The following is a 26,120-nucleotide window of genomic DNA, read 5'->3' on the forward strand; positions in this document are numbered from 1 at the left end:
CCTTTATAAGTTTGGAGTGACGCCTCCATCCTCCACGTACATACCTGCGCTCTTTCTTCCACGATGTTGACTCACTCAAATCATATCCAAAACTGATCTCGAAATTTCCTTCCGATCTTCCCAGATCGGTTGCTTCGCTATACAAATTCCAATACCTGTTGATTCATATCCGTCTGTCAGGCTGGTACCTTTCCACGGATGAGGCAAGTAATGGAATTTGTAAGGTCTGCATTCCAAACCGACGAGAACATCCTGTCTCCGTAATGTTTCGTTTTCAAGTACACCTTCTAATTTTTACCTACAAGTCAACATACCCCCCTGTCATCTCCAATGGTAGCTTGCCTGAGTGTATCATTTATTGGTTCATACATGTCAGAAATTCCTTTGAAACAATATAGTAGTACATCAAGAAACTATCAAGCCTGGTAAGCAGAAAAATTTTACCAGTACCGATCCATAATACTTATTAAAATGCATAAATAATGCATAAACAACTAAATACCCATTAAGAACCAAAGAGCAGTAAGTTGATTAACTAAACATATAAATATGAAATTAGTATAAAAGGTAAAGGCAAAGTGCTCCCCTGTGCATAGCACCACGCCATGAAGGCGTATAGGGGGTGTGGGGGTGACGCCCCACACTTTCTTGATCCGGTCGTGAGTGGGGGTGATGTGATCAGCATCACGCCCCTGACCGCCTTTACCCCCCAGGGTTTCCCCCAGGTACCCATGTTATTCGACGCTGGGTGGGCGCCGGGGCCGCTTCCATCGTTAGAAAAGTTCCCGGATTTGAACCGGCCGGGGATCGAACCCGGGACCTTTTGCGTGGTAGTCAGACGCGTTACCGACTGAGCCACCGCAGTATAGCTCATTATAATACATAACCATAACCATTACCAGCACAATAGCTTTCTTTTTACGATGTTATGTCCTTAAATTGATTATTTTAATATTACGTTATCACTGGTGTTCTTTGCATCGACAACGAAAACGTAAATCATGATTCAATATACACTATATAATACCCAAATAGTCAAATCCTTGAACCAAAATTTATAATTATTTACAAATCTGAATGAAATAATATTCACTTTTGATAAGGCATAGTTTACACTGCATGCCATCATTTCACTGTGTAATCACTTACAGAATATTCACTGAATAAACACATTGTGTTCAAACCTTAAGGGTTCAATACGACATTATTTTGTATCATTGTGTATATTTTCACTTAATCACTTTGTTTTATCTTGAAATTACCAGTTTCTTCTAAAATAATTCACGCAATGATTGCAGATCAGTATCATTTCGATTCCCCAGGTTCTGAACTGTTCACGTTTGTCCATGCATAGAAATGTATCTGACTTCGTAGCACAATTGAGATGAACCTAGTTCCCATACTTCATTTAGTCAATTGGGACTTCCATAGGGATTGAAGTGGTGAACGTTGGCATTTCCAGTTCTTCGAACTTCTTCATTTTCACATCTTGTTGCAACTTGTAATGATTAATGACATCCTGAGCAGTGGGATGCTCTGGTGAATTGGCATTTGGAACATGTAATGCCACTAATTGGGCCTGCTGGGAATCAGATCACAGTGGAAGAATCACATGTTGTCCTTGGTGAGAAACCTCTTACACTTCTTCTCCAACTTCCGCAACTTGGACAGAAGGTTCTTCTTGGATGCATTGTCTTGTCTTAGCAGCATCAATTTGAATGTAATAGACACGTATTCAATCAATGCTGTTCCTTCTTTGTCCTGTCCAAACAAAGTGTAGCCTCCGGGAACATTCTTCTTGACTTGGCTTTCATCTTTCTATTCTCCAATACGGCAAGTCCATCGTCCATCAAAATCTGGAGGGGGAGGGGTTGCTCCGAAATTGGATTTAAATCTGGAGTTGTATTCTGTAGAAGGTGGAAGACAATTTGGCGGCATTGGTCCTCGAGTTTTCCTCTGTCGATCTTCGATGATGCTCTGGTTTTGTAGGTACGTGTTAGAGAGTGGTCTGAGCCATTGAAAGGAAAGAGATAGATAAAATAAGGATAGGAATGTAGTAGAGATTGGACATACACCAGTCGACATGTACTCAGCCAAATGTAGGGCAGCTTTAGAAGTTCACTGTCTGCCTGCTGGACAGGGTGTCTAATCCATTGGCTAAGTGCAAGTCGGTGGTGATGTGCCTTAACAGATACTGTCAAAGTGATGTGATGCAATATCGATACAAGATTGTTTAGCCAGTGCTTTGGAAGAAGAAGGAATAGGGAGTGGTGCCGTTGATGGTCTGATATGTCTATTTTGTGCTATTCTTACAGGAATTATTTGTTCTTCATTTGTAACATTTATACTGCGAGCTTGTGGGGTAGGTTTTTGTCAACTTGTTGTTTGTTGTGCAAGGGGACGACAACAAAAACAGAATTTAATTTTATGAACAAAACATGCCGTAATTAATAAAAATAAGATAGTCCCTACACTTATTAAAGATATTGCTGTCGCTGTATGAGACGCAATTTCGAAGGGCAGTGCATTATTTCGAGGTATGCAACATAATGAGAAAAGTCTCTTGTGGACATTTAAAACGTATAAGAGGGTGAAAGTAAGTAATAGATTCCAAACGTACAAAAATATTAGCGGGGTTTCTTCATGATAGAAATATGAATTGAATGAAGGAATTTCCACTGTTTTATATTTTGGAAGATGAATATGGGGTATTTTTGGTTGTCCATTGCGTATCGTACAGAGAGGAGACATTTCTCTGAGTTGAAATGGAATATGTCGTGTGAAGAAACAACTGCGAGTCAGCGCTCCACGCTGAAGGGAGAAGGTGGATCTGTCGTGTGACAGTCGCTGCGTTGCGGTCGCATGGATAAACTGGGTGTATATCAATGTCTGTAGGTTCCATTTGGTTTCTTCACTAAGAATATGCTATGACGAAATGGTGAGTTTTCACAAGGTTCAATGATCTGTTGTTCTTGAAGTCTTGTTATTTCATTTTTCATTTTTTCCCTTAAATTTATGGGTATGGGAATTTGCCTAGCAAATGGAGGAAAACATTCAGCAACATCTATGTGTGCTTCCATTGCGTTTGTTTTAAAAAAGCACTCAAGATTCCAATGCATGATATCTGCATAATTGTAAATTTAATTTTGAATTTTGAGCTTTTGGTCCTCTGTTAGTTCTGGATTTATACCAATTTGTTGAACGTCATAAAATTTCCTATGTTTAGTGAGTCATTTTAAGGTTTCCTGGTCTAAATTTTCGTCACCTTGCTCGAATGAATGATGTACTTTATGACCACTATTTGCATTCGCATTGACGTTAGTGTCATAAATTTCAGAAATTATTTGGTTACTTCCTGCTGAACCAATTGCAGTTTTTCTGTATTACTAACAGATGATTTTTTGTGTTTGTTAGCAAAATGTGGAGTTCTTCTTCATTAACTAATGCATAAGGTGCTAAAACATCTGAGTCCAACAATTCTTTATTCGGTTCAAATGAGTTATATTTATTCCCAATCTGGATGTTTTCTAGCCGTAGTTTTACATAACTTGAGGATTTCGGTTTTAATATTATTTTATGTTGTGTTACAAATGTTGAACTTTGATTTAAATCTAACATTTGAAATATTTGATCAGGAATGGTTTGTACTTTGCTTTCGTCACTAGAAAATTGCCATTTTGGTGAATACCCTTGCAATGAGATCGTATTATCTCCTAACGATATATTTGCTTTATGTAGATTTAAAAAATCTGTGCCCAAAATTGCATACTGGAATTTTGTATTAGCTATTCTGAACGGGTGACAGTAAAATTTCCCACCGATTCAGAATCGTATGAAGGCAATTTGTCTGACAGTTATGGAATTTGAACTTATTCCTGCTATGGTTGAATTTATGTTTATTCTTTTTGCATTTGTTGGAACCAAGTTGTCATTTATTATACTACAATTTGCACCTATGTCTACAAGTACTTTACAAGGTTTCCTATTAACTGTTGCTTTTAGAAAACTAAGATTATTCTGTTTAATTATGGGAACTGTATGCAAACTTTTCCCCTGACGACCGTTCCCACGTTCATAGGGTTTCAATAGTTTAAAGAGGCATTAGGTGATTGTTGTTCCGATGAACCTGTCTGATTGTAATATACTTGTTGATTATATTGCTGGGCTGTATTTTGTTCACATTGAGGGCAACAGTTTTGGCAGGGTTGCCATCTCTGAGCTTGTTGAGGGTGTTGTCTCTGGAATGACCTATAACCTCCTCTATGGTAATTTGAACGTCCCCTGTTCCCACGTTGGTAACCATTGTTTGAATTATTTGATCTATAAAAATTGTTACTTCTTTGGGAATGTGAACTATTCCTACCATTATATCTTTGGCATGCAGGAAATCTATTATTAGTTCTAGTAGGCTGTGATCTATTTCTGAACGTTTGTGCACTATTCTGAAAATGATTAACTTGGAGTTCATTCATTTTAATTTCCAAATCTTTTAATTGATCTTTTGTTACAAAGTTTTTTTCTGTTTCCAGTTGACTGTTTATTTCCTGTTGATTATTTGAGCTAGTTTGAGGTTCTTTTATGGGAGGTTGGGTTACTATGTTTTGCAATCCTATCTGATTTGTTGATGCAACTAGACCTTGGGTATATTTAAGCTCCGCTAATTCCCTAGTTTCTCTGTATGCTTGCTCTTCCAAAAGGGTTTGCTTACTCTGTAAGTTGTTGATGAACTGTAGAAGTTCATCCACTGAATTCAAATTCTTGTCGGAAGATACTTGAAGGTACTGCGTATGTAGTCCCCTCACTATGTAATAAATTACATGCTCCATTGATGCTTGGGGGAGATATTTCTGGATCAAGGCATGCTTACGCAAGATGTAAGCTTGCGAGGTTTCCTGAATTTGTTGGACTTGTTCCTTTAAAAATTCTCAACCAGGAGAGGTTGACCAATGTCCCTAAAAGTGTTGGTAATTTCTGTTTTTAGCGTTTGATACTCCTTATTTGCATAATCTGGTTGAGATTTTATTCCCGTTATTAAATCTAAAGCGGTTCCAATGAAGAATAAAGACAAGAAACATTTTCTTTTTGCAGGAGTCCAAGTTAATGCATCCACCATATTTTCAAAAGTTGTGAAAAATTGATCAACTTGCCCCTGAAAACTTTTCAGGTTGAATAAAATTTGGTATGTTCAATGCCATGACTTCAGTATTGTTGACAACAGTGGAAGGAATAATGGCAACACAGTCCGTGGAATGTGCAGTGTTGGTGGAAAACTGCTGTGTATGTATCACAACCTTGCCCTGGTGACTGGACGAGACGGTGAAACCGGAACCCTTTGTTCCGCCAGCTGTTGAATCCTCGTTAAAGATAAGTCTAATTTGTGTTCATTTGTCCTTAGCATTCCTAACCCACGTTCTGAAGCACATATCTCCTATAAGGAACTAAAAGTTACAAAAAAGAGCGGTGCGTCCAACCATGTTTCCTCCTTCCCTTATTTGTTATTTTAGTATTTAATTACCGGGATCTAAGTATAGGGTGAAGAAAAGGGACTAGCAAGAGGTTGTGTAAATAGGCTCAGACCTTTATAAGTTCGGAGTGACGCCTCCGTCCTCCAGATACATACCTGCGCTCTTTCTTCCAAGATGTTGACTCATTCAAATCATATCCAAAACTGATCTCGAAATTTCCTTCCGATCTTCTCAGATCGGTTGCTTCGCTATACAAATTCCAATACCTGTTGATTCATATCCGTCTGTCAGGCTGGTACCTTTCCATGGATGAGGCAAGTAATGGAATTTGTAAGGTCTGCATTCCAAACCGACGAGAACATCCTGTCTCCGTAATGTATCGTTTTCAAGTACACCTTCTAATTTTTACCTACAAGTCAACAATATTGCCCAACCTAAAGCAGCCTAACCTAACCTTACCGTGATGATGCGTGGGGCTATTGTTAAAAGTTGTTGGGGCTATTTGTGGATAGTTATACGATCCAGAATGTTTTTTGGGGATATGCGTGAATGGTTTTGGGGCTATGCGGGAATGGTTTTTGGGGCTATTTGTGGATGGTCATACTATTCTGAATGGTTTTTGGGGCTATGCGTGAATGGTTTTTGGGGTTTATGAGGGAATGGTTTTTGTGGCTATGCGGGAATTTTTCTGTTAATAATGTTGAAACACTGCTTTGCCATTTGAAACACAACGCTAGTCAAGATTTGCCTGCCATTTTGCTTATTCAGGAAGCGAGAAAAGAATGAACAATAATTATGCAATATGTCGACAATAGATACTAATTTCGTTAAAAAAAGTTAAATCCCTTGTTAAACAATCTTTCCCAATGCAGAATAAGTAAGTACGAATGTAAACAATTACAGAATAAACAAGTTACAGAGGATTCCAGGCTTTGATAGTGTGATGGACTTTTCCCAGCGTCCACCCCAAGTTGTTTTTTTTTTTGTTTTTTTTTTCACCCTTATTTTCGAAAGTTAGCATGGGTCGTGAGAAATCTCAGGGACGCCACCCCTATTTTTGACCACTTCCTTCGCACAGCATGGTGCTGTCACAGTTACGTGAATTTACCACCATGCGACTTTCATGGCAAAGGGACAGAATGCAGCAGCCAGTCTAGAATGCTGAAAAAGATGTAACAATAGAGCTAGGTCTCCTCAACGAAATGCGTGCCTGGACGTCAGCGTTGCCAGGCATGTCAAAATTTAACCGGCATGAGTACGTAAAGGTATCACTTTGTCTTTTTCTCTTTGCACTGTCTAAATCTAGTGATTTTCTTCCATCTTAGATGGCTCCACACCCTCCATTCTAGGGGGGGGTCTCTCTCTTCCAATTCGAGTCGCACCATATTTTCAGACATTCTTACACCAAGCCTTTTCTCTATCCATCTGTGCAGCCATATATTTGTCTCTCGAATATTTACAAGCCTGTCACCATTTCGAAAACATCCCTTGCGTGTAAACTTCAGAATTAAGCTCAAAGGAAAACTATTTACCTTCATAAATTTCGAACCTAGGCATGTTTCTGTCCACTTTAATAAAAGGGTGAGATATATATAATGCTGTAAACTTGCGAGGTCACACACCCTCCATGTCCATTGTCGATAGTGCATCAGTAGTGCATAATGAAGAAGAAAGTGCAAGCTCCAGATTGATCAGGGGAGCACGATAGTGAAAAATAGTGTTTCCAGGAGTGTGGAGAGTCCTGGGACAGACAGACCAAGTTTTAACGGTGAAGAAGTAAGGAGTCGAAGTAGTCGCCCACAAAAAGTTTTGGTTCTTTCTTCCTTGTTCGTACGTATATGTGAGCAGTGACTGATCTGTTGACGCTTGGGCATGTGAACGGGCAAGTGTTAAAACAGCGCCAAGTACGGACTATGTGTGCAGTGCTGATTTGTTGATGCTCGCGCGCGTGAAGCGACAAGTGTTGAAACACCGTCAAGTACGGCAAGTCCAGCGTTAAGATGCCTGCAGAACAACTTATACAGTGATCAGCTTGCTGTAATGGACTGAACCGGAGACGACCAAGGAACCCACCAGTGGTTCTAGCTGCTATACTGAAGGACTGCTATCATTTCATGTATTACCCCCCCCCCCCCTCCATATCTCTTTAAACGTGGCATCAGGACCATATCAGAAGACTGGGCCCCAACGATGAACTCATTGTGCGCTTGTGTATATATTTTTCTTCCATAATGTGCATCGGCACAGAAGGTAATGTGCAAAATAGTAGTGTAGTACGCATACTGCATGCACTTATTTAACTAGCCAAATATTTTAATTCTTCAATTCTAATTTTTATTATGACCGTGTGTGTAAAGTTATAAATATGTTTATAGGTCTTTATTCTTGTATCAGTTTTGTTTCATGCATCAGTTAGCCAAACAAATATAAATTAAAGTTATGGAAATAATAATGATTGCGTTTGCATCTCGATTCACCTACTCATTTTAAGTATCACCTACATATGTGTGTGTTACAAGGAGCCAGTTGAGGTTGTATGTATAGCTAGCCGTGGATTTAATTTTCGATTTGTCTTGTTTTGTTGCCCAACTGGTTTCCGGAGGCACTGATGTGGTGGCTCCCTATTTCTACTGGTAGGCAGTCATTACAATAGTTTTACCATACTTTCTTCTGTAAATTTGAAGAAATAAGTTTCTGGGAGATTAGAATTTTACCAGCGTTCAAAAACTATGTTTATGAATACCCTGAACTTTAACTATGCTTGCCTAACTTAACCTAACCTGAATGGTTCGTGTGGCAAGTATGTTTTCCACATTTAGTGAAGACACCACATTGTCACATGTAAAGCAACGCTCCATGGAACTTAGCGAACTTCACTTGTTCACATCATCAAACATGGCGACCATTAGTATCGACAATCATAGTGCAAACCATGCAAAACACAAAATATCCGATTTTAATGTGTCTCCGATCTATGAAACTGTTACCGTAATATTAACAGGTATTCCAGAATGCACTAATAATAATAATTTGAATTGTGAGAAACATCAACAGGGTATAATTTAATAATACAGGGAATTTCTCCACTTTGTTTGAAATTCGGCATACTCACTAATTTTGGCCCCCTAATTACGAATCTGCAGTTAAAATATGGCGCTCATACGTGGAAATAGCAAAATAATCTAAATTAAGTTCTTATTTCTGCACCCTCGATTTCCAAATTTCCCACCGATTCCGGGGTCCGCCCGTGGGGTAATTGACCTGCCGCCCTGCCTCCGCTCCGGCTCCCCGGCTTTGTCTATAGTGATGCATTCACTGGTTTCAATTACTTAAACTATGGGGATCGTTACTGTGAACGCTTTAGGGGTCAGATGGTAGAGCTAGGTTACGTTTATGGTCCCCATACAATCTCGCTGACAGGCTTCTGGCAGGGAGTGGAATGATTTCAAGGGATGTAGACGACGTACATCTTACCTCTCGGCCAAGTGGTTGAGTGTGGACGTCAGGCGACAGAGCACGGAGTCCTGAGTTCGACGGCCCACGGTCTTCTTGCCCATGGCTGGCTACGAAGCACACGCTGGTCTTGGAGCATCGGCCCTAGAAAAGGCGCCGGGACGAAGATAGTCAACTCGCGAATGTACTGCGGTTGTCTTTAGGCAAAAGCTTCATCTCGGTTTACCGAGCCGGGCTGGGACCTGAAAGGTGTCAAGGTCTTCACCTGGTAGATGGTATTCTTCTGGTGGTCCTTGAATTTTGAGACTTGACTGAGCCTCGAATTCTGGTGCTTAGCTCTTTTAAGCTGCTGGCAAATACTTCCTAGATGCTTGGACAGCATTTCCGTATTTGCCAGCCGATGACGGGCTTGAACCCGGTAGTATCGAAGAATGCTGTGTCTCCTGACGTCATGTGTTTCTGCTTTTGTGGAATGTTACCTTGTGTTTGTAAATTGTCGCTTGACCGAGCACTGATGTCTGGCGAGAGATTTTACCTTTTTCACAGAGTCTCCCTTGAATTGTTCCACATTCCCCTGCTCGTAGAGTATCCACAGGCTTGTGGTTACCCATCGCTTTGAGAAAGATTATATGCGGTTGGTTTATTTGACCCATCAAAAAAAATGTTACGAAACAGTATGAAGTAAGGTACCCGTTGACCGATGGATTACATAATTGATTATACCTTCACCTGTTGATATGCACAAAAGAAATTAATGCTTATATGGCAGTGTTCATGCATTTGGAATGCATTTCTTTTGTACATAAGCAAGAAAACAGACTACACTCAAGAGATTACTGGGCCTTTTTTTTTCTTTTGCAGTGTCCATGTACTAGTAGTGCTCCTGACCTTGTGGCACTGATTATATTTGTGTTTTTGTTTTTGTTGTATTTACCTTATTATTAATACCCTAATCCATGAATAAAATATTTTTTACATAAGTTTTGCAGTATTATTTGTTTAGAATACTGTCAATTGTTTAAACTGCATGTCGTGAGATGGAAGTCGTTAAACTTAAAATAATGGTTTAGAGCTTAATGGCATAAAGAAATAACAACTTGTGAATTTTTTTTTTATTTTGTTCTTTACACACTGTGAATCGAAGCACTTATACACTGTTTGTTTTGAAGCACTTTTATACTGTTTGTTTTGAGCACTTAAGTGTTTCGCCAAGGGTGACAACACTTAACTCCGTTTCGATGCACTGATTGAAACACGGGGGGGGGGAGGTTAGAGTCCTGGCATCGAAGATGTTGGTACTTCTCTGGGCTGCTTCCGGATGGAATGATGTCTGTCCCTTAGCCGAGAGTTGGGGTGATTATAGAAGGAGAGTGTGGGAAATATATTCTTGCGAGTAGATAGACTGTGGGGAGGGGTGCGTTTCACTTTGAGGGATTGAATTTGCGGAGCTACTGATGGGATTGGGGGAGCTTGATGTCTGGGGACTGCCATAGAGATTGTTTAGGGCAGAAAGGGAGGGGGGGGGGTCATACTAATGGGTGAGATAACGACGGCAAAGGTGCACTTATAGTTGGAATTTCGTAGTCGTTAACCTTTCGAATGGGTTTTCTACAAGTTCTGATTTTGTAATACAAGTAAACGAGGATTATACTGAGCGTTAGAATAACAAATAAGGCAATGGATAAATACGATGCAACATGACTTGGGGATTGGAGGAGAACATGGGGTGAGAGAGCATTAGCTTTCTTGGAGTAAAAAGTAACGGAATTGAACGAAATATTAGCTTTAGCAATGTCGGATGTGTGATTTACTTATTAACTTGCTGTAAAGAATGAATGAGTGACACTAAAATAAAGCATGAATTTAAGAACTATTGACATTTGTGCAAAATGTTAGTGTTGTTAATATTAATGTTATTATTTCTCACTTTTGATTTGTTATTATTGTTAATAAAGAATAGTTTGAAACGAGAAGAATCGAGTATTCCTGAGCCAACAATTCTAGCTTCCTAACATGAATGCGCTTCTTTATTTATGCTTTGTGAGCTTTGTTATATTCTTCAGCCCAAACTGTGTCATACACACAGCAATTCGGGGCTGTCAGCATAATCTACTGACACAGTGAAGTGCTGACTTTCATTTGATTGATGAGTTTGCTTGATTCTATGCTTTTGCATACGTGGTTCCCAAGGACACACGAATTCTGTGGAGTAAGCATATACGTCATGCACGCTGTTTCAACTGATTCATATGAATCGCTAGTCTGAAACAATTCATCGTGCTTTCTGTGTTGTTGGTTTTATGTCTTGTGCGCGTGTAAAAATTACTGTTTCTTGTAGCCATGATATGCTCAGAAAAGTTTGCTATTCTTTCCATTTCGTTATTCTGACTTGTGAGAAAAAAAAATCAATCTGGCAACACTGGAGTTGTTGTGCTATTTCTAATATTTGTTCACATTGAAATAAATGCAGTGGTTAACGTATGGGAGAGCCATGGATAAGAGAAAGGAGAATTAGTGCAGTGATTGGGTGTTTAGTGAGTTTTGCAGGAGCATGGGGGAGGGGGGGGGGACATTGGAGCATGTGCCTGGTGAGTACACAATAAAAATTAGTTTTTCTCTTCTTTTAATCTGCATTACTGTGAGAGGGATCTGTCTGTTCATCTGTGTCAGAGAGATCGCCCTCAAAGCGAGGCTCTAGTCTAGCTGTTGAGATCGTACCGACTTTCTCTCTATTTCGACCATCTTTGAATGAAACCTTGTACGAATTCGCGTCCGTTTTCTCTACTATTTTGCCTCTAAACTTATAACAGATGGCAAACGTGCTAACCCTAAGTATGAAAAAACAGCGTATTCTTTCACTATTGAAAACGGTCTGCTCCATATGCTCACCATATTCGCAAACGGTTACAAGAAACAGGTTTGCGTACCCAAAGCGTTTGTGTTTGGTGCAGGTGTATTTTCGAGGATCCAAACATCTTGTCCGATCGCATATTTGGTTTGTTGAGTAATACTATCCGAATATTTCTTTTGCTGTAGAAAGCGCTTCTTTAAATTGTCGTGAGCCAACTTGCGAATGTCTTTTAACTGTTCCAACCGTTTTTCATTTGTAGGGGCCGTTGCTTGTGGGGGGGGGGGGGGGGGAGGGAATGGGATGACCGCGTCTATCAGCAGACGTGGTTTGAACCCGTGTAACAAATAAAATGCACTTTGGCGGGAAGTGTCATGGTAGCTTATGTTGTGAGCTTGTACGGCAGATTGCAAATAATCTTTCCATTTACCGTTTGTTGTGAGAACGTAGGGCTTAATGATATTCTTAAGGTAATTCAAGGATGCTTCCACTAAGCTGTTTGTGTAATGAGCCGCAGTATTTATGTATTTTAGCTGTATGCCAGTTAACTGAGCTAGCTCATGCATTAGATTTGAGGTATTTGAAGAAGACTTATCAAGAACGATCGTAGCTGGGAGACCAAACCTAAGGAAAACACAATGAAAAAGTGCGTCAGCAATTGATTTGGCATCGTGATTTGGAATGGTGGTCGCCACGACGTACCTTGTACAACTATCCACTACAGATAAAAAATACTTGTGACCTTTAGTATTTGACGCAAGGGGGCCGCAAACATCTAAATGAATATTCTTGAACGGAACTTCTTCCGGTTCGGAATGTTGTAATGTGTGTTGCCTAATGCCAGGATGACGCTTAGCTATTTGGCATGGCACACACTTTTTCACTTGGTCATACACATAGCGTTTCATGTCTGGTATGTAATACCTAGATACAAGATGCCTGTAAGTTTTATCTGCTCCCTGATGAACGTTCATGTTCTGATTAGCATGCACAAGTTCGAACACTTCTTTACGGTTCGCTTTGGGTACGCAAACCTGTTTCTTGTAACCGTTTGCGAATCTGGTAAGCCTATGGAGCAGACCGTTCTCAAGAGTGAAAGAATACGCTGTTTTTTCATACTTAGGGTTAGCTGAGGGGTCGTCTTCTAATATTTTAATTATGTTGCCAAAGTAGGGGTCTTGTCTTTGTGCAGAAGCCATGTCAAAAAGACTGGCCTTGGATGGAAAATACCTGGCGTGCTATGTCTTCACTATCGGAATCAACTTCATCGTCGCGATTAGCCATATTTACAGGTTGGTGACTTAAGCAGTCGGCCAGTGCATTATTAGCCAACGAAATGTGCTGAATACCAAAGTCGAACTCTTGAAACAAAATGGCCTTCCTTGCTAGCAACAAATTTTCAGCTTATGATTATCCGTAAAAACTGTGAATTAAGAGTTTAAGAGAAAATATCTAAAAGTCTTTAGTACATATTGCGCTGCTGTGATCTCGAGTGTGAAAACATCATATTTCTTCTCGGTGTTTGTAAGACAGCGACTACAGTATGCTATTACAGAACACGTACCGTCTTTATCTTCCTGAAGGAGGACCCCTGCGATGCCCACGTATGAAGCATCCACAAATGCGAGCATTTTCTTCCGTGAGTGGTAGCTATTAAGAACGGGTGCAGTTGTTATCATGGTTTTTAACTTATTAAAAGCTTCTTGATGAATTTCGGTCCATTGGAACTTGACATTCTTTTTCAGCAAGTGAAATAAACATTCCGCGGGGACATGGAAACCGGATAAGAACTTCCATATGAAGTTAATAAGTCCGAGGAAACTTTTTAGATTTTTCTTCGACTTCGGCTGGGGGAAGTCTGTGATAGCCTTGATAATGTGATCCGATATTCGGGTGCCCTTTTGAGAGACAAGGTGGCCTAAAATGGGGACCTCGTTATACAAATATTTACATTTCTTAGTTCCTACCTTGAGATTAGCTTCTCGTAAAGGTAAAGGTAAAGTATTCCCCTGTGCATAGCACCACGCCATGAAGGCGTATAGGGGGTGTGGGGGTAACGCCCCACACTTTCTTGATCCGGTCGTGAGTGGGGGTGATGTGATCAGCATCAAGCCCCTGACCGCCTTTACCCCCCAGGGTTTCCCCCAGGTACCCATGTTATTCGACGCTGGGTGGGCGCCGGGGCTTCTCGTAGTTTGTGAAATACCTTCTCCAGAACGTGTAGCATTTCTGTTATTGTGTCGGCACTGCAAATAATATCATCTGTGTAGCATGATACTTCTGAAGCTGGAATTTCACATAGTACCTTGAGCATGAGAAAATTCATTACTGCAGATGAAGTTTTCATTCCCATAATTAACCGATTATAATGAAATGAACCAATACCTTCGACAGAGAATACTGTTAACTCCTTGGAATGTTGCGAAAGCGGTATCTGAAAGAAAGCTGCACGTAAATCAAGCACACTATACCACTTTTTTCCGCCTATATCAGCTAAAATTTGCGCTGTTGTGGGCTGAGTTAGGCCTAGAGGTTTTAACGCAACATTAAAAGCACGAAGATCGGAAACAAAACGGTAAGAATTATCGCATTTTTTCACTAAAAGTATGGGGTGCCTGTAGTTCGAACCCTGTGACTTGCTTAGAACACCGTCTTTGACAAGTTTCACGATCTCATCTTTCATTGTTTCTTGCAAATTAAAAGGAATTCTATACTGTTTGCTTATAATTGGCTTGTCGCGCGTTAACTCAATCACATATTCGTAAGCGTTCATGACACTAGGTGGGTCACCTTCCCATGAAATAATAGCAGAATAATTGTACACTAAGTCTAACACCTTTTGCCTGTCTTCCTGTGATAGGTCTGGATTTACGTCTATCAGTTTGGGATCAAACTTAAGCTGGCTCAGTGAAGGATTTGCGTTTTTTGTGCATGCAAATGAAAAGTCACGATTAGCCTGAAAAGTGTCAAAATGCATGATGTCCGTGACATCTGTTACTATGTTAAATGATGCAATTTCGCCTATCTGTGAACCTGCTTTTAAAGTAACAGGCACATCACTTGGGTTAATGACAAGTAAAATTCCTGACTGGGGGTTTAAATTGCAGTGAGGTACACAAATACCATGAGTAAGCAGTGTTTCAACAGAGGGGGTCAGTAATACGGGCTCGTTTTTATTGTTTCGTTGGAACGAAACTGCCACGTAGTTCTTTGTACGCGGACATAATGTGATATTTTCTGAAGTAACGGCTTTTGTACTTCTAATTTCAATTCTGTTAATGACTTCATTGGACACTGTATGCGACGAGTTTTTCTTTTTGATATTCCAAAGTGGAATGTGTCCCAGATTTGTGATGGAAATAGTTTTTTCCTTTAATGAAATGTTGCATTTCTGAGCTGTTAAAAAATCATTTCCCAAAATGCAAGGCATGCTATTTGATTCAATTATTCTAAATGCGTGAGAGTATTCAAATTTACCTATTCTCAGTTGTAAAACCGCTATTTCAGATAAATTCACCTGATATCCAGTTACACCTTTTATTGTAGTTTTTGCATGAATTATTTTTGCACCTGACGGTACAATACTCTTGCTACAGATGGATATTTGTGAACCTGTATCGATCATGAGCTCAATTGATTTATTGTTAAGGGTGGCCTTTAAATAAGGTAAACTGTCTTTCTCTATCAATGTTTCTGTATGTTGAACGGTACGAGATCGGCTTGACTCATACCCCTATTTAGTTTAAAGAATCCTCTGGTTTATAAAAATAAGAGTTTGATTCATGGTTTCTTAATCCACAGTATTCACAAGGGTTTGGATACAATGGACGGGGATTTGCATTTCGGTTAACCCTACGTCCTCTTGAATTCGAACGGGTTGACCTAGACGTTCCTCTGAAATTCCTATTCCCGCTAATATAACCACTTGCTTGAGGCTGATAAAAATTGTTCCCCTGCTCTAAATTGTTTTGGTGGGGAGGGGATCCTCTACAATCTATACATTTAAGATGCCTGGGTAAATCAATACGGCAATGGTTAGAGATACGCATCGCCCCGAACTGATGTGAGATGCAATCGTCGTGGGTCTGAACGCAGCTGGGCAATGCTGCCGCTTGCTGGATGCAATTAGAACTAGATGTTATTGGCGATGATGTGCTTGCAGCGAGAGTCGAGCTCTGAACTGTTGGAGCTAAGATTGTCATGTATTGAGAACCGAGGGCGTGGTTTGTGGAAATGCTTTGTGGTGTGACGTATGCTGCGTAATGGGAATGTTGTTGAGGGGGATAGGAAGAAGGGGGCGTGAGTTTAGCGTATACACTGGGAGCAATGTTCGCTGCATGCTCGGGTGCCGTATGCGATTGCATTGAAGCCTGGTATTGTAAATTCTGCAACGCAGCAGCTTGGTTTACAAGATTTAATGCTTGAGTTTGCTCATCATTTTTCTTAGCTTGAATAAGTGATTCCTGTCGTTCGCTATTTTGCAAAAATGTTATAAGCTCGGAGGTGGATTCAAACTGTTGATGGCCAATCGCCTGAATGTACTTACTGAGCAGACCAGAGATGAGAAATGACATTATTTGTTCATTGGTGGCTTGGGGAAAAAATCTTAAAATTAATGTTTTTTTTCTGACAATGTAGTCAAAAACTGACTGTCCCAGGGACTGTCTGGTTTCCATAAGAATTTAGGTCGGCTGAGCGGGCGAATAACTGCCGTGAAATAACGTTATTATCTCATCTTTGATCTGTTTTACAGTTAATGTGGCAAATGTGGGCCGAGTTTTGATATCGTTAAAGTACATTAGGGCCACATCTGAGAGAAAGAGGGGTAGCATCTCTTTGCTCTGGTCATTTATCCACGTGAGGGTAGTGGCGACGCTGTCAAATTTTGAGAAGAACTCCTCAACTCGTGAGGGATCTTGCCGGGAGAAAGAGGGTGGGTAGAGGTTAGTGGATAGGTGTAGAGTCATAGTGGTTGCGGTATGTGGTCTAGGTATCTCGGGTGTACTGTTGAAAGGAATCTTCTTTTTCCGTCTGGGAGTTTCCAGACTGCTTAGAAACAGGGCGTATGAAGCTGTTGCCTTAGATCTAGTTAGGGGCGGGGTGGGGGGTTTATGTATTTCTGAAGCTAGTTTTAAAATTTCATCAAGTGATTGATGTAATACGTCATGTAGTGATATGTTCATTCGTTACTTGTAACTGAATAGGAATGAGGTTTAGGTTGTCTTGGCTCTTAGCAAAATGTTAGACTTTTGACGTTAATGAGTATCGTTGTCGCACCTGAAATTACAGCATAAGTGCATCTCTGTCATCCGCTGATAACTGATATGAATGAAGAAGTTAATGTGGGCTGTATAATTGGCATGTACGGTGGAATGCAAAAGTTATGCTAAAATTTCGCACGTTCGCCATGAATTTAAAAGCAATTTGTATGGGAGCGAATACAATTGTTGTTGTTGCGCCTATTGCAACTATACCATGATTCAAAACTGGGGGGGGGGGGGGTAAAATGTTACGTGCAACTTGTACGGGAGTGTACAAAATTACAAGGTAGCCCAAAGCAAGTCTTTCAACTAAATATTTGGATAGTTTGTATGCAGGATGAGTGAAAGTTGCAATGATGGGTCGTATTGGAGTTCCTGGTTTGTGAGTTTTTGGTAGTCCAAAGGCAATCGGCAGGGTTGAATTTTTGGCAATGAGTTTTTTCTTCATTTCTCTTGGTATCGTGATACTGCTTTCAATTACTTTCTTTACCTCATTTATTATTTTAGTTATAGGGTTCCGAGAGGTTTCTGTGAAATTGTTTACTTTGAAACATTCTCCCATTTTTTCTTTATAGTCCTTAATTCAGATAAGGACAGGTTATTTTCCTTGTCCGATTTTATTAAGAAAATGTTGTTTTCTTTCAACCAGATCTTGAAACCATGAACTTTTTTCCCCAACCTTATATGCTCTTTCTCCCGTTTTGTGTATTTTGGACCTCTGTTATTTCTTCTGTTGTATTCAAAACTTAACCGTTCATCAAGAGCATCATGTGTGAGACTTCGTAATTTTCTCTTTTCCTCCTCATCATCTAAGAAATTCAGTGCTTTCTCTATTGAAATCACAAAATCTTCCTTGTGTATATAAGCACTACCAACTGAAAATTTCATTCCGAATTGAAAAATTTGTATATACTCATCAGGTACCTCAATATCAGTAAGATTTATAAATAATCTGTTGTCAATGTTCTTAGTTTCTATTTTACCAGTGACATTAACTGCTTCCCTTCTTTCATTGTTGTTGTATATAACTTGTTCTTCTTGAATTAGCTGGTAGAATTTCCTATCAAGTCTCCTTTGTGAAAGCTTGCTGTAGTGTTCTACAACTTGTTGTGTAGCTCTGTTTACTTTATCCCATGTGAGTGGATGCAAAGAATTTGACAATGTTATGTGGAGATCATATGTCTTTCGAGAAAGGCTGTCCAATTCTGAGTACGAGTCCCTCATTAGTCGTCCTAACATTAACATTTGTAGCTTTCCTTTAAATTCACTGGTGTAGGTATTATGAGTTCGAACTTTCCACTTCAAAAAATTTGGCACTATATTGTTTAACTCGCATCTTCTCAAAAATCTGATTCTCTGAAGTGTTGTTTGAATCTTGGTTTGATATTTCTGGAATGTACGTACCTCTCTCCCCGTAATAGATGAATAATAGTTTTTCTTGTATGTACGCATTGCTTGCATTATACAATTGTTTTCCTGTAGTTTACGGTTATTACAAGCATAAGAAAACAGCAAAAGAAAATGGCTTTCACACTAACAGTATAAACCAAATCAAAAAACAAGTCGCAAGAAAACTAAAGGAAAAGAGAAATACAGACAAAGATGAAAAATCTGTTGAAAATAAATCAGGGTAGCTACGATTTTTTGATTATGAAATTCCCTGACTTTTCCAGGTTTTCCAGACCAGAAATAAAATTTTTCCAGACATGTTTGTCGTCATGATTTTTGCTTTTGAACCTCATGTTTTTCAATTAAATATGCAGGCACATTAATTATTATGAATATGAATATACACAGTTATTAGCTGAAAATTGACCAAGTGATTAATATAATGCTATTCAATGAAAAAATAAATAACTATTGTACTTCCCCATTTTCACTAAGTCATTACATTAAGGTGGTGTAAAAAAATCAATAAAACAATGTGGCATATATCAAAGCTTTACAATGTAACCTGTATACAACCTCAATTAGCCTATATGAATACAAATGAGAAACAACAGAAAATTAGGTCATGTACCTTTAGAAAATATGCAATAAGTTTAATGATTATATATTTTAATTTATTGACAATAGTATATATTGATCAGGTTGCTTCTGAATGGGTCTCAAACAAAGGACTGAAATTCACAGAATGGGTTCACGGGTGTAAGGAAGTAGTGAGTCCCTTTGTTTTTACTCGGCATCCGCACCCATCCAGTGTGACGTCAAACACAGCCAGTTACGTGAAATTCTGCTCTTCAAGCTTTATTGCAGATCCAAAACCAATGAACTGTCCGAACACCAACCTGCTCCGCTTCATGTATCAAAAGAGAACTGGTTCCGAACGGGTGTGTTCTTGAAGAAACAAAATTTCCTCACCACACACAAAGCTAAAGCAACATATTTTCCGCAAGAAATTCTAAGGATGGCTGGTGCGTAGGTTTCGTCTTTAGTAGCTTGTTCTCTAAGGAAAAATCTCTCACGCCACTCCAAATTCCGGTCTTAAACAGGTTCACAAGAACGAGTCGCAAAATGAAAGGATCCAAGAACCTACATCCAAGAGTGAACAAATATAGAAATGAAATGCGAAGGAACCATAATTTTGTACGTAACAGACTAGAAGTCATAATGACGAGAGGAACAAGTTTCTGAACTGAATCTTTTGGGGGGACTGGAATCACAAGAACTGAATTCGGAAGTGGAAATGAACCGTTCGTTCATTTTGTAACTGGTTCTCCTCAACTCCAAAATGTGCATAAATTCCAGAAAATATGCAAAATTCCCTGACTATTCCCTGACCAACCAAATTCCCTGACTTTTCCCTGTTTTCCAGTCACGTAGCAACCCTGTAAATTTGTGTGCATTCCATTCCACAAGGGATTCTCACATAAAATTGCAAAATTTTTTAGAAGTTTTAATTTCAAAATTGTTTTTAAATTACCAAGAAGGTTGGAATGTACATTTAATGAATTCAAAATGAGAAACTCTCTACCAGATGTGGAAACCACAGGAATATATAATATAAGTTGTTCATGTTCAAAAGATTATGTGGGACAAACAGCAAGGAAAATGGCAATAAGATGGCACGAACATGATTTGGACATTATAAATCTAAACCCAAGAACAGGTTTGTCAACTCATATCATCGAAGAGAAGCATTTGATTAAAAAGAGAAGGGTTTTAAAAAGATTAATGGGAAACACAGAGTTGAATGTCTGGGAAGCTTCGTTCATTGCAGAAGAACACTGGAATAAATTAAATAATGAAAATGGTAACATACATCCAGTATGGAGTTTTCTTTTTCACGAATGGAGTAAGCCACCATCTTTAAAATTTCATGTAACAGAAAACATCAAGAGACTTTGTGAAAACAATGATGAATTTGAATTACCTGATGATATTTGGGATTCATAATTTTAAAAAAATCGGTAAGAGTCTAGTTTACATCCTTTTCCTAAGGAATACGTGTCATATATCGTTGGAAAGGTTATTTTATAAGGAATTCAACAAAGTAAATCCCAAGGCGAGGAAAAGTTTCCTGGAGGAGAAAATCGAGAAAACCGACGTTGTCCAGATATGCGTGATTGAACGTACTGAGGACATTTTTCGATGATGAAGCACATATTTAGGGGTGAAATGAGTGCTAATGGAACCTAACCTAACAGGCCTAACCTAACCTCGTAGGCATACCTCATTCCCGTGAATGGTTAGTGACAGAAAGTGTAAAAAGAAAAACTTACTTTGCCGGAGCGCCGGCTGTCTGCTAGCACGGTTTTGTCAAAAGGTAAGAAGGAGTGCGCAAGAAAGAGTAAACGGGTAAGAAGGAGTGGGCAAGAAGGACGTAAACTAGACTCTAGCCAAAAAATCTGAAATAAAAATAAAACAGACTGCTTTTTTCACAGTTAAGTTGCTATATTACAACAATGTAACATTGACAACATCCATTATATAACACATTCTTTTTGTTTAAAAAATTACTAACCATTGTTATAACTGTATCTTTAGTCAAAATGTAAATAAATGTCTGATGAAAGGAGCGTGTGTTCTCCTGAAACAACACAAAGAAAAACTGTTTTGTTATGCTTGTAATAACCGTAAACTACAGGAAAATAAATAGTTTCATAGATCGGAGACACATTAAAATCGGATATTTTGTGTTTTGCATGGTTCGTACTTACCAATTTTGTATTGTGGAACATAGTTCAAGGTGACATTATGCTTTTGACACGAAAAGAAACGCAATTTTTCACATTCTGTGTACTTTTTTTGAAAATGTTTACTATCCTTCGGACACCTATAACTTCTGAGTTTCTTCAATATTTGACATTCGTACTTACCTATCTGCTTTCCGGAACATTTCGTGAATGGTTTTTGGGGCTATCCATCCTGGAATGGGTGCGAAATTTAAACCAAAAAATTATTTTCGTTTGAATTTTTTGACTCAAATTTCCCACCGATTCCGGGCTCTGCCCCTGGGAAAATTGACCTACCGCCCCAAGTGCTAACGTGGCCTCGCCTCCACACCGCTACGCTCCGCTCCGGCTCCCCGGCTTTTTCTATACTCCCTGTTAAAGGCATGTTAGAAATTGGCCGGAGTAACCTGCCACCAAATGAGCCCCAAACTTTTAAATTTGAAGAAATCCGTTTCCAGGATACAGAAAACTTACCTGAATTTCACACAAAACACCTTCCCGATGTTAGACAATACTACAGTAACTCATTGCGGTAAGTAGTTTCTTCTGTAGAAATAAAGAAATCTGTCCGAAGGATAGTAAACTAGTACCGCTTTTTTTATTCCTTTCTTCGCTTCCGGAACACACAATATGGCGGGCACATCTTGACTCGCGTTGTGGGTATCCAGTGTTCCAACCTTCTGCACCGAAAAATACCTACTATCGTGTTAGTCACCGGCGGAAATTATACATTATGCACGGGTAGAGATTTTCGCAGAAAACGACATGTTTTCGCATTAAAATGGATCAAAACTACATTCACCAACTTCCACAACGCTACATAAAATGATTTCCGTAATTACTTTCTCCTGTAGATTTGAAGAAATCCGTTTTCCTTATACCATAATGTTACCATATTACTTACAATTTGTGACAGACAGTTCAGTATTTTCTTCGAATCTCTCTTTGCAGTCCTTCCTCTTGGGAGCAATAATAAAACTTGACATACTTCTTTACTGTGTCCAGATTTTTTCTGAAGTTATTCACGTTGATTTCAATAAAAACTTTTTTTACGTAGATAAGCTTGAATTAAATCACAAAACAAATATATTCAACGTTCCTTTTGCCTGCGATACAGTGTATTGTTTTTGTTTCTCGGTACGGTACAGGATATATACACACATCCCCTTTTGCTAGCCTGATTGGGTGATTTACGAAATGTCCTCCGTCCTCCACCGTGTGTAACAAAAATAATACAATAATAACGTAGTTAATCAATGAGGTAATGTGTGTATCAATATTTTTGTTTTTTTTATATTAATTTGAGTTTCGTTTTGCCAAAAATGCAAGTTTTTGTAATTAGAACAAGTAGTATTCTATGGATTTGATCTGCGGTGGAGGATATTTCGTAAATCACTCAAACAAGGATGGATTTGTGTATATTTCCTTTACCGCACCGTGAACCATAACCAAAACAAAAGTCTGTAATCCCAAAAGGAACGAGGAATACGTCTGTTTTGTGACTTGATTCAAGTAACGACTTTCAAATGCACGCACAGCTTATCTACGTGTGAAGAAAAAAATATTCAGTTTTTATTGAAACGTGAAAGCAATGTCAATAAATTGAGGAAAATTATGGATACGCTAAGGAAGGAAGTTGGTCGACTTTAATTATTGCACCTACCGAAAGGAAGAACTACAAAGAGATTCGGAGAAAAATACTGATCTGTCAGTCACAAATTGTAAGTAATTTTTACAAGTATTCCAGAATACAGTAATAATAATAATTTCAATTGTGAGGAACGAAAACAGAGGTCTTACTTCCGGCTAAGACTCTACCTTACGTCCTTTTTCTAAGGAATACGTGTCATATATCGTTGGAAAGCTTATTGTATAAGGAATTCGACAACATAAATCCGAAAGCGAGGAAAAATTACCTGAAGGAGAAAATCGATAAAAACCGATGTTGTCCGGATATGCATAATTGAACGTATTGAGGAAATTTTTCGATGATGCACATATTTATGGGTGAAATGAGAGCTAATGGAACCTAACCTAGCCGGCCTAACCTAACCTCGTAGGCATACCTCGTCCCCGTGAATGGTTCATGGGGCTACCCGTGCATGGTTTTTGGAGTTAACGTGAATGGTTTGTGGGGCTACCGTGCATGGTTTTTGGGGCTAGCGTGAATGGTTTGTGGGACTATCGTGAATGGTTCGTGGGGCTACCCGTGAATGGTTAATGGGGCTATCGTGAAAAGAAAGTGTATAAAGAGAAAGGTACTTACCCGAACAGATGCCGGTTTTCTGCAAGCATGGTTTTTAACGATGCACTAAATTATTACTGGGGATAAACATATTTTACACTATCTACAAGTTTTTGGAACCGGTTCTTTTTCATGCACCATGCACACACACAACGCAACGAGAACACAAAGAAGCAATCACCACGCAGATTGCAATCGAGCAAAGCACACGCATTCAAAATGTGGACACAAAGAGGAGCCTGCAGTGTTGTTAACTCCCATCGGTTACCACCAAAAGGCAATAAGGACGTAAAGTAGAGTCTAGCCACCCGGTACCCTCCGTAGTTGTGTAGGGAGATATGTGAATTGTTTGAAAATGTGCATTGTGTGTAAATTAATATTCAACGTTTACAGATCGCAGTCTGTTGGTTTATAGTTGCAGAGATCATTAATTCTGAGGAAATTTGGCATCAAAGTAGTGAATTAAAGCCTCCATAAATTTTAGGACTGCGACTATTTACACCAGCATAAATAATTACCTCATTAATACAGTGGTAAATATGCGATAACGCCCGGACACTTTTCACTCATTTATTTCCTTAATTTTACCACTGGTACTTACCTATTTTGCTTTGCGGAACATTCTTTAAGGTAAAGTTATGCCTTACCTCCACAAACCATGCACGTTAGCCCCAAAAACCATCCACGGGTAGCCCCACAAACCATTGACGTTAGCCCCAAAATCCATCCATGGGTAGCCCCACAAACCATTGACGTTAGCCCCAAAAACCATCCACGGATAGCCCCACAAACCATTCACACAAGGTTAGGTTAGGCCTGTTAGGTTAGGTTCCATTAGCACTCATTTCACCCCTAAATTCATCGAAAAAAGAACGCGCGGCGCCATCTGCACGCACACAATGTAAACAACGGCATAATGTGGCAGGCAATGCCAATTTCTTACGTCGTAAAAAGTGATTAATTCTTGTTCGGCAGCATTAAACTACGAAGTTTTTACTTTCCGTGAAAGAAAATACCTCCAAGAACGTCCAGAATGCTAAAGAAACTCATTTCAGTAAGTACTTTCTCCTGTAAATTTGAAGAAATCCGTCCGGGCGATATCGCATATTTACCAATACAGCCATTCCAGGTTAAGTATGGGACATTCAGTGTTGATTTTCCCTAATAAAATCTAACTTTCTTTGTTAGTTTAAAGTTACGTGTTAAATTAAAAGATTTAGTTTACTATCACCTCCACATAAATGTTTAGTATTTTTTACTATGGTTAATGAAATAGAAATGGTACTAGTTCGCTATTGTTCAGACAGATTTCTTCATTTCTACAGAAAAAACTACTTACTGTAATAAGTTCCTGTTGGATTGTCTAACATCGGGAAGGTGTTTTGTGTCATGTGGGAATGTATGATAGGGGATATTCATGTTCATTGTTGAAAATTAATTTTCCGACGGACCATAGCCTTTGGCGCGTACATCTTCATACATCAACACACGTCATGATTGTGTTTTGTTCATGTTCATTGGGTATCCAGTGTTTCGAACCGTCTGTGTTTGCAACGAAAGTTTGAAACATGACGTGTCGTGGATGCGTGGTGAAATTCGTTTCGGTGTGGAAGATCCAGTGGATTTTTTAATTTATTAGAACACGGGATCGTGAAGAAAGACAAGGAATGTCGAAAATATGTGGCAGGGAATGTAAGCTACTCGTTAGAAGGAATGGGCTGTGGGTTTATTTCTAATATGGCATGGTGAAATTCAGGTAAGTTTTCCGTATCCTGGAAATGGATTTCTTCAAATTTAAAAGTTTGGGGCTCATTTGGGGGCAGGTGACTCCGGCTAATTTCTAACATGCCTTTAACAGGGAGTCTATAGAGAAAGCCAGGGAGCTGGAGCAGAGGCGGGGGCTGCATTAGCGGTTGGGGGCAGTAGGTCCATTACCCCAGGGACGGAGCCTGGAATTGGTGGGAAATTTGGACTCAAAAATTTCAAACAAAAATAATTTTTTAGTTTAAATTTCCCACCGATTCCGGGACGGATAGTCCCAAAAACCATTCACGGATAATGCCACGAAACATTACAATTTTCTTCGTAAAACAATGCAAGAAAGTTATTTTAAAAAAAGAAATGGATCAGATGAGCTTTGTTCACAGGTATTTCTTTGGTTCCGAAAGTTGAAACACTGCATAATGAATGAAAATCGAGAAGACACAAGCACGACGTGCGATTATGTGGGAAGGTGTAAGCACCATATTGTGTGTCAGGTAAGTGAAAAGACTACGAGAAGGAAGTGAAAAATTGCAATTACTTTGATGAAAAAATGTCAATACACCTTAGGGAATGGTCCACGAAGCAGATAGGTAAGTACGAATGTCAAAAATTGACGAAACTAAGAAGATACTCTTTACATATTTTTTATGTGTAAATTGCACTTTTCAGAACTACAAGCAGTAATAATTAATTAATTAAGTTCAAATTTACTCTAACAAGCATTTCTACAATTCTGTACTTGATCTTTGAAATAATACCATTCAGAAACATTAGTCACGTTAACATTTTCGCTCAACTTTGAGTTGCTGCATATTTTATTTCTGTTACTACACCATCTTTCTTGACTACATAGCTAAATGATTATATTAAGATGCATAACAAATATACTCCTCGTCCTGATTCCAACCT

At 39.1% G+C, this 26,120-nt stretch overlaps 2 protein-coding genes across 7 annotated transcripts in view; one reads left to right on the forward strand and one right to left on the reverse strand.

The window, feature by feature from the left end:
* The window catches only part of LOC146001738 (uncharacterized), an 85,396-nt gene extending 63,063 nt beyond the window's left edge, over positions 1–22,333 (reverse strand). For 3 of the 4 annotated variants that reach the window (XM_083139437.1, XM_083139439.1, XM_083139440.1), the window contains exon 1: positions 22,107–22,333. The gene's annotated coding sequence lies outside the window, so the exon portion shown is untranslated. Of the gene's footprint in view, positions 1–21,346; positions 21,407–22,106 lie in introns of those variants that run through there. The other variant, XM_083139438.1, reaches the window with a different exon arrangement.
* Positions 22,334–22,645: 312 nt separating this feature from the next.
* Positions 22,646–26,120, forward strand: part of LOC146001739 (uncharacterized) — a 91,824-nt gene continuing 88,349 nt past the window's right edge. For all 3 annotated transcript variants that reach the window (XM_083139443.1, XM_083139442.1, XM_083139441.1), the window contains exon 1: positions 22,646–22,923. The gene's annotated coding sequence lies outside the window, so the exon portion shown is untranslated. The remainder of the gene's footprint in view (positions 22,924–26,120) is intronic.

The sequence above is a fragment of the Lepisma saccharinum genome, chromosome 17, assembly GCF_977018435.1.
Source record: "Lepisma saccharinum chromosome 17, izLepSacc3.1, whole genome shotgun sequence".
NCBI classification, from domain to species: Eukaryota; Metazoa; Arthropoda; class Insecta; order Zygentoma; family Lepismatidae; genus Lepisma; species Lepisma saccharinum.